The 14,888-nt window shown below is 51.6% G+C and overlaps 1 protein-coding gene across 4 annotated transcripts in view; it reads left to right on the forward strand.

The window, feature by feature from the left end:
- Positions 1-6,553: 6,553 nt before the first annotated feature.
- The window catches only part of MYO1B (myosin IB), a 911,317-nt gene continuing 902,982 nt past the window's right edge, over positions 6,554-14,888 (forward strand). For 2 of the 4 annotated variants that reach the window (XM_078680404.1, XM_078680401.1), the window contains exon 1: positions 6,574-6,752. The gene's annotated coding sequence lies outside the window, so the exon portion shown is untranslated. Of the gene's footprint in view, positions 6,753-14,888 lie in introns of all 4 variants that reach the window. The other 2 variants (XM_078680402.1, XM_078680405.1) reach the window with 2 other exon arrangements.

Genomic DNA, 14,888 nt, shown 5'->3' on the forward strand with positions numbered 1-14,888 from the left:
ACCCAATATAAAAAAACATAAATTAATATATTTATTTATTTTTAATATTAATTAAATTAATTAAATAATGTTAAATAAAATATAAAATAAAATTATATACTTACCTATACTTACGTTGTAATGGCATGCGTTGTAATAGCATCTGCTATGTAATGTCATGCGTTGTAAAGGCATGCGATGTAATGGATCCAGCGTTGTAAAAGTTGCGTTGTAATAGAAGTGCGTTGTAAAAGTTGCGATGTAACGGCTGTTTCCCGCTAGAAGCAGGTACACAACACCGTAAAGAAAGCAAAAAAGAATGGAGAGAGTGTCATGCACGCCCCCTAGTGGTTGTCTGCCGAAGAAGGCTGTGAGAGACACAGCCAGGACTGATGCGGAGTACACCACGTGCCCCCAGTGGCCGTAGATTACTACAGCAGCAACAAAGAGCCCCCAAGAAACACTATGCTGCAGAGCATAAGAAAAGGAGGTGCCTAGTATGAAGTGGAGAGCATCATAAGCTGAGCATTGCAAGCCCGAGGGCAAGAGGCTACCACTGCAAGAAAGTAGAGCAAGCATTCCAAGTAACAGAAGAGGGCACCCAAGAAGGAGATCGAAGAGCTCGAAGTCAGAGGTGTGCAGAAGGACACACCAGGGAACCTGACAGCATGGGCAGGGGCCCGGGAGATAGAGACATCTCCAAAGCGAAGAAGCAATGCTGAAGGCAGCAAGGAGAATATCCACATTTCCATTGCTCCAGCAATGCCCCGCAGTGGGCCAAAGACAGCAAAGAGTGTCCTCCCAAACACAGCCTCAAAACAGAGTCACCAGTGGCCCAAGACAGGCAAGAGGAGAGTCGCACACTTCCCATGGCAAGCTGCCACCGCAACATGCAATCCAAAGACACACAGCAAGTGGCCGAACACCACATCGCACTGCAGGCAAGGGTCACGTCACTTGAAGTGACCCAACCGCCAGGCCTGCCAGAACGGAGGCATGAGCAGGCACAACGATGGCGCAGGCTCGAAGCGCAAGCACAACACCCTCGAGTGAAGAAGGTGACCTGCGAAAACCTTTGAAGAAGGGATTGGACCAGCAAGAGGTCCGCGCAAAGAAAAGTGACAATCCAGTCACCATGAAGAGCCAGACGACCACAGTTGAGCTGAAAAGACCAACAAAAGGAGAAGAACGAGGACTCGTACCGTCACAAGACAAGAGCGCACCCTGAGACACCAGACAGCCACCAAGGCGGACTAGCATCCCTGGAGACAGCCCAATGGGAGAACCAAACGTAAGCTGAAGCCAGCGCGAACAGCGTCTCTCTTCAATGCTTCCCAGTGCGACCGTCCAGGCACCACAGCTTCAGAGGATAACGTCCTGAACATCATCGCCTTTCCAGCCATGGCCGATTGGTCATCGTAGTGCCCAAACACCTCAAGCAAAGACTCTACAGCAGGCCTCCACTGACGCTCCTGATGCACCATAGTCTAGTTGAGAGACACCAACAGCATCACGTCCAGAGCACACAAGTTCATCCAGCAGTGTGCGAGAAGACATTGATCTGACGGACAGGCTGCCAAGAAATCTGGACTCCATTGACCCATCGTTCGTGCCCAGTAGACTTTGGTTAAATTATGGACGGGTGCAGAGATGCTCTGGTGCTCCCAGCTGCACCTGTCCACTACTGTCCCGTGGACAGCTTCTTAGGACCAAGAGACTGTGTGGTGTCCTATGTGCATAGTTTGTTTCCATAAGTTGGACTTTGTTTTATTTTAAATAAAGTTTGGGGGAAATGTAGTGTCGTGCTGGACACGTTCTAGTGTCTCAGCAGACATTTGGATAGTCAGCCACTCCCTCGTGGGAGTGGACACACACGGGCCCCACACCCAGCGATTACGAGTGACGTGGCCCTGCTAATAAAAGGGCCCGGGTGCACATGCTCGTGGCCAGTTAACTAACCACATACCTGCAGTGGTAGAAGTGGGCGGGATCGGAATGGCACGGCGTGCCCCTACTTCTAAAAATTATTCCAGGCCGTTCCCCTACTTCTTACTTTCAAAAAAGCATCCTGGGATGGCAAGAATAGTCCAACTTAAAAATGATAACTTTTTTCATTCAGCTTCCAGGGGCTGCTCACTCTTCTCTGTTGAACTCCAGAGGCTGCAGCAGCCCTTCCCTGAGCTCTCACAGACTGAGGGCAGGGCCATTGTCATTCTGATTGAGGCAGATTATCCCCTTTGGAATGACAATGCACCCATGCCCGCCCTCTGCCTTTAGCATATCATGTGCCAGCCAGCGAGATCGCAGTGAGTGATTACAGAGGAGCTTTCCCCAAACAGAGTACTGTGGGGAATTTGCCCCCTAGTGTAATTTGTGAATGTTGTGCACAGAGTGAACTGGGCAGGAGCAGTGACCGGACAGAAGAGGCGACAGGAAAGGAGAGGTAATAGGGCAGGAGAGGTGACTGGGCAGGAGAAGTAACGGGCAGGAGAAGTGACAGGGCAGGAGAAGTGAGGGGCAGGAGAAGTGACGGGCAGGAGAAGTGACGTTTCAGGAGCAGTGACGGGACAGGAGAGGTGACGGAGTAGGAGAAGTGATGGGTCAGGAGAAGTAAAGGGGCAGGAGAAGTGAAGGGGCATGAGCGGTGAATAGGAATGGGCAGGAGGAGTGAATGGATAGGTGCAGTGGCAGTGAACGGATAAGAGCAGTGAACGGGGCAGGAGAAGTGATGGGACAGGAGAAGTGATAGGGCTGGAGCGGTGATCGGGCAGGAGTGCTGACCGTACAGGAGCAATGAACGGGCAGGAGCAGTGTACGGGCAGGAGAGGTGACAGGGCAGGAAAAGTGACGGTGTAGGAAATGTGACGAGGCAGGAAAAGTGACGGGCCAGGAGAGGCAACAGGAAAGGAGAGGTGACTGGGCAGGAGAGGTAACTGGGCAGGAGAGGTGACTGGGCAGGAGAAGTGATGGAGCAGTAGAAGTGATGGGGCAGGAGAGGTGATGGGGCAGGAGAGGTGATGGGGCAGGAGAGGTGATGGGGCAGGAGAGGTGATGGGGCAGGAGAGGTGATGGGGCAGGAGAGGAGATGGGCCAGGAGAAGTGATGGGCAGGAGAATTGACGGGGTATGAGCTGGAGCGGTAACCGGGCGGGAGCGGTGAAAGGACAGGAGCGGTGAATGGGGCAGGAGCAGTGAACGGGGCAGGAGCAGTGAACGGGGCAGGAGCAGTGAACGGGGCAGGAGCAGTGAACGGGGCAGGAGCAGTGAACGGGGCAGGAGCAGTGAACGGGGCAGGAGCAGTGAACGGGGCAGGAGCAGTGAACGGGGCAGGAGCAGTGAACGAGGCAGGAGCAGTGAACGGGGCAGGAGCAGTGAACGGGGCAGGAGCCGTGAACGGGGCAGGAGCCGTGAATGGGGCAGGAGCAGTGAACGGGCAGGAACAGTGAACAGGGCAGGAGCAGTGAACGGGGCAGGAGCAGTGAACGGGGCAGGAGCAGTGAACGGGGCAGGAGCAGTGACTGGGCAGGAGCAGTGACTGGGCAGGAGCAGTGACTGGGCAGGAGCAATGACGGGGCAGGAGAGGCGACAGGGCAGGAGAGGTGATGGGGAAGGAGAGGCAACAGGGCAGGAGAGGTGACCGGGCACAAGAAGTGATGGGCAGGTGACGTGACATGCAGGTGATGTGATGGGTAGGAGGGATGACGGGGCAGGAGCGGTGATTAGGCATGAGCAGGAGCGGTGAACGGGCAGGAGCGGTGAATGGACAGGAGCGGTGAACGGGGCCGGAGCGGTGAACGGGGCCGGAGCGGTGAACGGGGCCGGAGCGGTGAACGGGGCAGAAGCGGTGAACGGGGCAGAAGCGGTGAACGGGGCAGAAGCGGTGAACGGGGCAGAAACGGTGAACGGGGCAGGAGAAGTGACGGGACAGGAGCGGTGACCGGGCAGGAGAAGTGACCGGGCAGGAGAGGTGACAGGGCAGGAGAGGTTATGTGGCAGGAGAGGTGACGGGGCAGGAGTAGTGATGGGGCAGGAGCGGTGATTAGGCATGAGCAAGAGCTGTAACCGGGCAGGAGCGGTAACGGGGCAGGAGCAGTAAAAGGGCAGGAGCAGTGAACGGGGCAGGAGTAGTAAACAGGGCAGAAGTAGTGAACAGGGCAGAAGTGGCGGGCAGGAGCAGTGAACGGGGCAGAAGTGACGGGGCAGGAGAAGTGACAGAACATGATAAGTGACTGGACAAGAAAAGGGACAGAGCAGGAGAGATGACAGGGCAGGAGAGGCGCCAGGGCAGGAGAGGCGCCAGGGCAGGAGAGGCGCCAGGGCAGGAGAGGCGCCAGGGAAGGAGAGGCGCCAGGGAAGGAGATGCACCAGGGAAGGAGATGCGCCAGGGAAGGAGAGGCGCCAGGGTAGGAGAGGCGAACGGGCATGAGAGATGATGGGCAGGAGAAGTGACGGGCAGAAGAAGTGACGGGCAGGAGAAGTGAGTGGTGATGGGGCAGGAGTGGTGATGGGGCAGGAGTGGTGATGGGGCAGGAGAGGTGATGGGGCAGGAGAGGTGATGGGGCAGGAGAGGGGATGGGGCAGGAGAGGTGACGGGTCAGAAGGAGTGATTAGGCAGGAGCAGTGACCGGGCAGGAGCGGTGAACGGACAGGAGCGGTGAACGGACAGGAGCGGGGAACGGGCAGGAGCGGGGAACGGGCAGGAGCGGGGAACAGGGCAGGAGCAGGGAACCGGGCAGGAGAAGTGACGGGCCAGGAGAAGTGACGGGCCAGGAGAAGTGACGGGCCAGGAGAAGGGACGGGGCATGGGAATTGACGAAGCAGGAGTGTTGATCGAGCATGAGCAGGAGTACTGACTGGACAGGAGCAGTGAAAGGGCAGGAGCAGGCGTTTCCCGGGGCGACTGGAAGGGTAGGGGGCCAGTTTAGTTTGGGGGGGGGGAAATCGGTTTTGTACAAGTGCAGGAGTTTTAAAAACACTGCAAAGTTCTTTGTATATTCAGCAGGTTTCAGTCAACAATACAAGTGCCAAGATAACTTTGGTGATCAATGTACCTGCTGGAGAGAGATGGGAGCATGTTTTGTCTAGTGGCTGCAAAGAACATGTACCATGCATATCAAAGAGCAATATTTTATGTGAATAGTTCAGTGGGTACTGCTTTGTGTTCACTTCTTGAATGAAAGGACACTTGAATACATATGGCCTGGCAGTTCGGGCTGGACTGTTCCCATTGGGTGCAGGATCAAGACTGATTTGCATATGGCTGGGTCCAAACTGGAATGGCATGGTGAGCAAAAAACAATGGATTTAAGCCCAGATCGCTGTACTAAGATGAATGTATGACATTGTTCTGCATGCTGTCCACCAGTTGTTCGTTTTGCTATATTATGATTGAGCAGCTAGCTGGCTGACATGAATATGAAGGAGCGTTTGAGGGTTTTCGTGAGTCTAGATTCTCCTGAAGAGTCCCTTTCTCTTCTGAGCCCTGCTTAACACATGTGTACAGGAGGAGCCCTGTATTCATGACCTCAATGTTTGAGACAAAAAATAATCATGGATTTCTGAACAATGAGAGTAAAAGCATTAAGGTAACATGTTGTACCTGCTTATATTTCACACACTTTACATAAACCTGTATTCCCTATGAGTGTTTGCTTTTTCCTGAATTAAATCTCAAATAAACATGTTTATCTATTGTTTTAATTAAATAACGTTATAAGCTGTAACTAGTCAGTGAAATGCTACACGTACTAAAAATTGGTATATTTTGCTATTTCTAGCCGCACCCCTGACCCCGCCCCCTGATCCAATCTCCGGTTATTCCCGCCCACTGATTCTCCACCCACAGTTCCCCTACTTTTTATTTCCCACTTCGACCACTGCATACCTGGTGTCCATGTCGTGATTTCAGCAACATGTGGGCCTAGGGCCCGCAACACCACATGCACCAAATTTGATTTCGACCGGTGTGCCATCTCTACGAAGTCCGGCTCTGACTACTGATAAGGGTAAATCATTTGTAAATACAGAATCGAACGTCATACACTATAGGACAATTGGTTCACCACTCCAACATAATATTTCTTCTACTCCCAAAATATGAAACCAATCCAACTAGTAATTCGTTAGATATCTACCTTCCTTGATAGTATGCGCACATCACGTCTATTAGCTGCGCTAAATTAATACAAAAGCGAAACTACCAGCCCCAAATTATAACGTGCTTTCGACTAACATATTATGGGCCTTACAGCAACTATTACTGGGATAGCCTTAAATACGTATTTTAGCTGTGATGTTGATAGTACTTTTGCAACAGAATTCTTCTGGAAATATCAACAGTTGTTTTTCAGGTCTACAGGCGAAAACTATAAAATAACAATTGCAGCTCCATTATAAACTCCTTGGCTTGGCCTGGGCTTATCAAACTGGTGGTAATGTGTCTGCACCTGCAGGTGGCGCTGTTTGCTCCCTGGGAAAGAGACCCCCTGGTTTCAAGCAAAACAGAGGCAGAAAGTGTGCAGCCGCGCTGTCACCAGCAGGGGGAGACGATCTGAGCTGCTGTCCATCCCCGCCCCGGGCTGCTCCACCTTCCAGCGCTCCTCGGCCAGGCGTGGCCATCCCAGGCAGCAGGAGTACCGGAGGAGGAAGAGGAGAAGCCGGCTCCCAGCTTAGCCCAAACTCCTGTAGCCGGGGCGGCCACTCTGCAGCCGGGTCCCGCTCAGTGCCGGTGCCACTCTGCTGTGATTCGAGACAGTGGGGAGCAGTGTCAGGTCAGTTTGTCGTCTCAGGAGAGTGCTCTTTTTATTGTACTCAGCAGCGAAGGGTACCGTGAGTTAATGGGGGCTGGTGCTGGGGGCGTACTCAAAGGGGGTTAGTGCTTGTGGGAGCAACCGGTGGATACACACTTAAGTACTCCAAAAATTAAGTAATAGTTAATGTGTTTTTTTACCTTCACTTTGCAGTTAACTCATACCGGCATCCAAACCGTAGCACAGAACTGAGTGTTTGATATGTCCAAACTTTACTCCTCAATCCCGTTTCCTTTGTCCATGCCTGAGTAGTATGCAGCCCCCATTGCACTCCGGGGCTTGCAGCGCTGCGTGTCACACTCATACAGACAGCTGGGATTGAACGGTGCTCACGCACACACGGACATGGGGATGGGTGATGCGGGCTGTGCTTTTCCTGCTTTAACGTCCCCTTATTCTTCAATCAGTCCTAGACATATGGAAAGGAGCACTCCTGTATGTGGTGTGGCCCCCGGCCCCTTTGGTCTTTTTATGTATGTTCCCGTCTGCTAGTAGAAGTGCCTCATGCCGGGCAGGGAGGGGGCAGGCACCGGTTGTCCACGCCTGCCCAGGACACCACAGGGTGCATTGAAAAAAAGTGGCCCTAGTAAGTCGTCCCACTTTATTCACTTTTCTGTGGCACTAAAGTGTGAACTCTGCCTGCTCGTGGCTGGCCGTAGTCCCGTTTCCGGGGAAGCGGGGGCTTATGTAGAAGGTTTGTTTAGTTGGGGCCCTCCTGGGTCTGATATATGGGCCCCGCGCCAGGCATGTGCACACCCCTCGCCCCTGTGTCTTCTTGGAATAAAAGTAACGAGCTGCGCTGTGCCCTCCGGGAATCACCCACACCTGTTCAGGAAAGAGGTGTGTGTTTTGGGGGAGGGGGCCTTGTTCTGCCGACGTCAGTAGCGTCAGTCCATGCTCTCCGACAGAAGGGATACTCAAACTTGCAGCCGAGCCCGCAGCTCCTCAGTGTCCTTGTCAGTTAGTGCACTTTTTTTCCTGTCAGTTGTCGTAAAGTCACGCCGTCATTTTCGTAGGTCGGCTTTGCATCAGTGTTGTTTAGTTGGCTGCAAGACTTCTCACGTGTACTGCTGGAAGCGTTGCATTTTTCTTTCATTATATAGCGCTTCATTCCCTCGAGGACGCATGGAAGCGCATGATTTGCAATGGGCTTCTACATTAAAACGATCGCCGCATGTGAGACGAACTCTTCAAGGTTATTGGATTAGTTCAGTCATATCTAGCGGATCAAGAAGCCTCAGTTGCCTCATGGCGCTAGAGACAGAACTGTAACCGAGGGGCGACGCGCTGTGCAATGATTTTTATACTTGAGCCTCAATCATGTATGAGCCCTTAGATAGCACACTTTCACGTGTATTTGTGTTCACTGAAAGTACCCCCTTCCCCCCCTTCAATACTGGGATATGTGTATAATAAACATGCTATTTTCTTTTTTTTCCATAACCACAATTTGCCTATAAATCTCAGTGATTGCAGCTTGACTTGTTAAGAGACACCGCTCCCGGGTTATGTTCCGGGGGGCTTTCTAATGCTTTTCAGCCCCCAGTGAACACAAAGGGCGTCCCCTTCCTTCCTTTACTTCAGACTGCAGACGCCCCCTCGTGCTGCTCCCGGCTCCCTCCCTGCAGCCCCGTGGTCCTGCTCCGGGGGTCTGGTGGGCGGGGTGTCTTTGTCCAGGCGGCGGCAGGGCCGGCCTCCCTGTGAATGAAAGAAACAGCCCCCGGGTCCTGTTTCCCACACTGGTGTGATTCATTCTAGCCCTGATTGGAACCACATTGGGAGCAGCCGTAGATAACATGTCGGCGCTGGCAGTGCTCGGGCGCAGCCGGCCTGCTCTGGAAACCTCTTCCTGCTCAGGATGGTTGTTGCTTCTATTGTTCAGGGACGTGTTGAGTGGTGTCGTCCGAGGCGGCGCGCGCTGTTGCTTGGTGCTGAATGAGGCTGATTTGGAGTGCAGATAAACTCTCTTCTCTTGAACGCAGACCTGGACACCAAACGTCAACAAGGCTGGCCCCTCCCACCTCTCTCCCTCCAACATGTGCCCGCATAGGACCAATGTGGAAACCAGCTTAGTGGACTGGGATCGTAAGAAATACCAAAGAGGGACCCGCAGAGTTACTCAAAGCTTCCAGCTTACCGGAAGCCGTAACCTGCATTACTACCCGGCTCTCTCACTTATCTCACTGAAAAGCGCTACGTCCCTTAACATGAAAACTGGTCATCACACACAACATGGAAGCACTTCCGGCATAGGATCATAGCAAAAGCAAACCCTTCAAGCCACGCACCATACCTACATGCTGTCATGTGCTATGCATGTATGCAAGCACATCATCGCCCCATATAGTCTTAGTAAGCTCTATATAAATGTTACATGACTATTTGCCAAAATAACATGTATTTTAACTACAGGGATATTTAAACATAATTGAAAGAAATTCTTCAGAAACAAAATCTTTTTATACAACAGGTTGGAAGAAATGGCAAACAAAAACTGATCAGGGTACCCAAAAATTGGGTTATGGTTACATCTGACATACAGTGCCTAAACACGGCTGAAGTGTGGTATGTAGTGCTGTGCAAAAGTAGCTATCAAGCTCAGGGCGTGGAAATCGAACGGGGTGTATTTGATAGTTTTCACGCTCCATCCCTCATTAGTTTAGCTGTCGTACCTCTAATAAAAGCTGTACTGGGAGCCCTAGGAGTCAGTGTTTCCTCAGTCAGCCACCTGATGTTTCTGGCCGCCTCACGCCTCGGTGTTCCTCTGCTTCCTGGTCCCAGCAGACACTGGGACAGCATCAGAGACTGCATGTGCAATCCTCGCCCTGCTGTCATGTTATTACCAACAGCATGAGATCAGTGCAGGAATTCGCCTGAGCGGGCTGGTCCAATGCTCGCTCAGGCAGTCTAGCCTGTTTGTCCAAGCTCACTGTGCAATACAACTGGGTTGGAGAAACCTAACTGCGCATGCCTGTTTGGCTGACCTGAGAAGGCCGGCCAAACAGACATGAGCACTTAGAAGTGCACATACCACTTCATACCTCCTCGCTCCTATTGCCCGGCCTCGCGACTCCCTACACACACTTGCTCAGCCAGTAGCTGAAAAAGAAAACCATAATAGAAATTGCTTTTATTTTTCAGCTGCTGACTCTGAGCCAGTGGGGCGGCGCTCCTTTGCCATTGCAGAGGAGCCGCCGCTGGTGTTGCATCATCGGTGTCATGGAGTCACCTGGTAAACTTATCAAGAATGGTAAAATGCTTATCAATCAGGGGTGCATAATAGTCTCTCCCGTATTGATTATTTTCTCCTTTCTGCAGAAGGCCTCCCCATGTAACCGATGTAGAGATACGCCCTCGAGGCATATCAGACCACTCCCCAATACACCTGACCTACACATTGCACGTCAAGACGAGGAAGCGTATTTTCCCTATTCAACCGGGTTATTTACAAGTCCCCAAGATTCGTAAAGACATAGTGAGGGCTACGAAGCACTACTTTCAGGACAATGAACACTCTGTACAGTCCCCGGGTATTCTATGGGAGGCATACAAGACAGTGGTTCGGGGTCAAGCTATTGCTTCTATAACGGGCTATAGGCTTGAGGCGAAGACAGAATTAGATACCCTAGAGGCTGACTTAGCAGTGCTTCAGGAACAACACGAGCCAAGCCCATCTCCAGACACGGTGCAAAGCCTGCGTCTCAAACAAAGCGCCCTTAAGGAATATCAGATTGAGCAAGTTAAATTGCGGCTCCTAGCCACTTGGCATACCATATACGAGGTAGGTGATAAGACAGGCAGGCTCCTGGCATGGTTAGACAGGAGGGATAGAATGCAGAGGACAATAGCGCAACTCCGCACTCCGACTGGCACCATAGTCACCGCCCCTGAAGACATAGTGTGCACCTTGGCTTACTACTGTGAGCAAGTATACACCTCTAATTCCCCTATGACAGTGGAAGTAGCCCGTACGTACATACAAGACATTCAAATGCCGACTCTTACTGAGCAGGCAGCACTGACTTTGGAGGCTGACTTCACGGTTGACGAGGTTACAGCTGCCATCCACTCTTTGCAATCCGGAAAGGCCGGAGGGCCCAATGGCATCCCCATTCAGCTATATAAGCGCACAACCAATTCAGTTGCCCCGTATCTTCTGTCCATGTTTCGGCATAGCTTGGAGGCTGGTGTCTTGCCACATGACCAACGTAGGGCCACTATAATTACGGTGCCTAAACCGGTAAAGCCCCCAGATGACTGCTCCTCTTACCGGCCAATCTCTCTGCTAAACGCCGAGGCGAAAATACTGGCTAAAATGATAGCTGTGCGGTTAACCCCACACCTCGAAACGTTGATCCATCCGGATCAATCCGGTATAATGCCCAATAGGAGCACTGCACTTAACCTACTGAGAGTCCATGCGGTTGTGGCACGCATGCCCTGTCTTCAAGAACCAAGAAAAACCAAAGGAAATGATGGACGGAGCATTGACAATACAAGCACTCACCCCCAGTCAACTGATCTGGGTTTAATCCATCACCGTTCTTTAGCCCACTCTGCCACCCCAGTTCAGACATGGCCATTTGCAAATCAGTCTGACCCTGTGCCTCATGGGAACAGTCCAGCCCGAACTGCCAAGCCATGCCTTCCCTGGACCGGAAACAAGCTACCTGTTGTTTTTGCAATTGTCACCCCGAGTGTGACGGGTATTCTCAGACGTGAGTCCCGTGCACTCCATGCCACTGGAATCAAGTTATCCAGGCTGATGAGGGCTGAAAACCCGAAACCGGTCCTTGGATGCTTGTTTCCAGTCCAGGGAGGACCAGGCTTGGCAGTTCGGGCTGGACTGTTCCCATGGGGCACAGGGTCAAGACTGATTTGCATATGGCTGGGTTCAAACTGGAATGGCATGGTGAGCAACAAAACAATGGATTTAGGCCCAGATCTCTGTACTGAGGTGAATGTATGACATTGTTCTGCATTCTGTCCCTCACCTGTTGTTTTTGCAATTGTCGACCTGAGTGTGACGGGTATTCTCAGACGTGAGTCCCGTGCTCTCCATGCCACTGGAATCAAGCTATCCAGGCTGATGAGGGCTGAAAGCCCGTAACCGGTCCTTGGATGCTTGTTTCCAGTCCAGGGAGGACCAGGCTTGGCAGTTCGGGCTGGACTGTTCCCATGGGGCACAGGGTCAAGACTGATTTGCATATGGCTGGGTTCAAACTGGAATGGCATGGTGAGCAAAAAAACGATGGATTTAGGCCCAGATCTCTGTACTGGGGTGAATGTATGACATTGTTCTGCATTCCGTCCATCACCTTTTGTTTTTGCAATTGTCACCCCGAGTGTGACGGGTAATCTCAGACGTGAGTCCCGTGCTCTCCATGCCACTGGAATCAAGCTATCCAGGCTGATGAGGGCTGAAAGCCAGAAACCGGTCCTTGGATGCTTGTTTCCAGTCCAGGGAGGACCAGGCTTTGCAGTTCGGGCTGGACTGTTCCCATGGGGCACAGGGTCAAGACTGATTTGCATATGACTGGGTTCAAAATGGAATGGCATGGTGAGCAAAAAACCGATGGATTTAGGCCCAGATCTCTGTACTGGGGTGAATGTATGACATTGTTCTGCATTCTGTCCATCACCTGTTGTCTTTGCAATTGTCACCCTGAGTGCGGCGGGTATTCTCAGACGTGAGTCCCGTGCTCTCCATGCCACTGGAATCAAACTATCCAGGCTGATGAGGGCTGAAAGTCCGAAACCGGTCCTTGGTTGCTTGTTTCCAGTCCAGGGAGGACCAGGCTTGGCAGTTCGGGCTGAACTGTTCCCATGGGGCACAGGGCCAAGACTGATTTGCATATGACTGGGTTCAAACTGGAATGGCATGGTGAGCAAAAAAACAATGGATTTAGTCCCAGATCTCTGTACTTGGGTGAATGTATGACATTGTTCTGCATTCTGTCCATCACCTGTTGTTTTTGCAACTGTCTTCAAGAACCAGCAATCATCCTTTCCTTAGATGCTCGAATGGCATTCGATATGGTGGAATGGACTTATTTATTTGCAGTTCTCGAACATCGGGGCTTTGGCCCCAAGTTCTGTGCCTGGGTGAAGCTATTATATTCAAGCCCCCTGGCCCACGTGGTGGCAAATGGTCATATCTCCAGGGATTTTCAACTGGGACGGGGCACACGCCAGGGCTGCCCATTGTCACCCTTGCTATTTGCTATGACTTTGGAGCCATTGGCGGCTTGGATCCGATGGGATCACCTGATCGGGGGCTGCACTGGACCGCATCGTGGGAGGACCTCATTTCCCTATATGCGGATGATATCCTTTAATACCTGACGTCCCCAAAGCGGTCTATCATGGCGCTCTTAAATATTTGTGGAATTTTCGGACCGGTGTCGGGCTATACTATTAACTGGGCCAAGTCTATCTTATTTGTCCTCAAAGGCCCGCCCCCACAACTCCCGGCATACTGCCCCCTAAGGGTTACAGAGGAATCCTTTAAATACCTGGGGATATGGATAACGCCTAGTTCTAGTCTTTCTCCTCAAAAATCTAGAACCTCCCCTTGAAAGATTCCGATCTGATGTCAAGCACTGGCATACATTGCCTTTGACGCTGCTAGGTTAGGCGGCCCTCTACAAGATGATGACACTTCCGCGGTTGTTATATGTCTTAGAAAACACCCCGTTCCCTGTTCCGGTGAAGTATTTTAAACAAACTGATACCCTGGTTTCGGGTCTACTTTGGGGCACCAAGACGGCGCGAATTTCGCGTGGCAAGTTGATTAGGAGCTGGTATGACGGAGGCGTCACCCTCCCAGACATACAGCTGTACTATTGAGTTGCTCATTTGAAAATAATAAACCAATGGCTACACACATCACACACAGAACCGGCATTTTAAGCTGACCGATACGAGATTGGGGAGGAGGGAACTCTTTCTGTATTGTATGACAGAAAGAGCACAGCATCCCTCTTGGGCCCAACGGCACACACGGTGGGCATATGGTACACTGCACAGACCCGTCTCAAATGCAAAGACACGATTACCCAAATGACTCCGCTATGGACCACACGCAGACTGGGCAAACTTCGCAACAGTAAAGGGTTTAAAGGATGGGACCTGATCGGAATCTCCAAGGTAGGCGACCTATGGAAGATGGGTACAATTATACCTTTTGACCAGCTACAAACCCAGTATGATCTAGCACCAAATGAAAGATTTAGATATTTGCAGGTCCGCCATGCACTACAGTCAGTTATCCCACCCAATACTGACCTGCCAGAATCAACCCCGCTTGAAGACAGGCTGCTTACGGAACCTATGCAAAAAAAAGCGACGTCTTTTACATACCGCAAGCTAGTTAACAATTTACCAGATCCCACCCTGAAATTAAAGCACAATTGGTCTGACGACTTGGGGGAATTTGATGAGGCAGACCGTGCAATCCTCCCCAAGAGAAGTGGCCATACTCTCTAGGCTTCACTTGTTACAGTTAAAAATACTTCATCGTGTGTACTTCACTAGAACTACTCTACATGCTATAGGACGCGCCCCACACCGCTTTTGCCTGAGGGGGTGCGGGGAGGAGGGTACATTCTTCCACACCATATGGCAATGCCCTCGAATTGCTCCATACTGGGCAAAGGTTATGAGAACGATGTCGCAGGTAGTGAATGCATCTGTGTTGTCCGATCCCCGGTGCTGTTTATTAAATATTTGGGACCCTAACGACCTTACCCACCCTGCTCAGGACTGGGTGACGCTGGGCAACATGTTTGCCAAACGCAATATCGCCAAATACTGGGGCGCTCAAGAGGTTCCCATATTGAAAGATTGGTGCGCTGATTTGGATGCGGCCATGATGGCAGAGAGAGTGGTGTATCTGCACCGGGGTTGCCCCCGAAAATGGGATAGGATCTGGGGTGCCTGGAACGAATACAGCGGACACTTGTGTGATCCACCGAGGCCAGATGAAAGTAGTGATCCTGATTGTTAGAGGGGGGGGATGAGGGGTTAGGAGAATGTACTGCCGGATTTGTAACACTGATTGGAGTATTCTACAAACTGTACTGATGTTGTCATATGCATT

The sequence above is a fragment of the Lissotriton helveticus genome, chromosome 3_1 (assembly GCF_964261635.1).
Source record: "Lissotriton helveticus chromosome 3_1, aLisHel1.1, whole genome shotgun sequence".
NCBI classification, from domain to species: domain Eukaryota; kingdom Metazoa; phylum Chordata; class Amphibia; order Caudata; family Salamandridae; genus Lissotriton; species Lissotriton helveticus.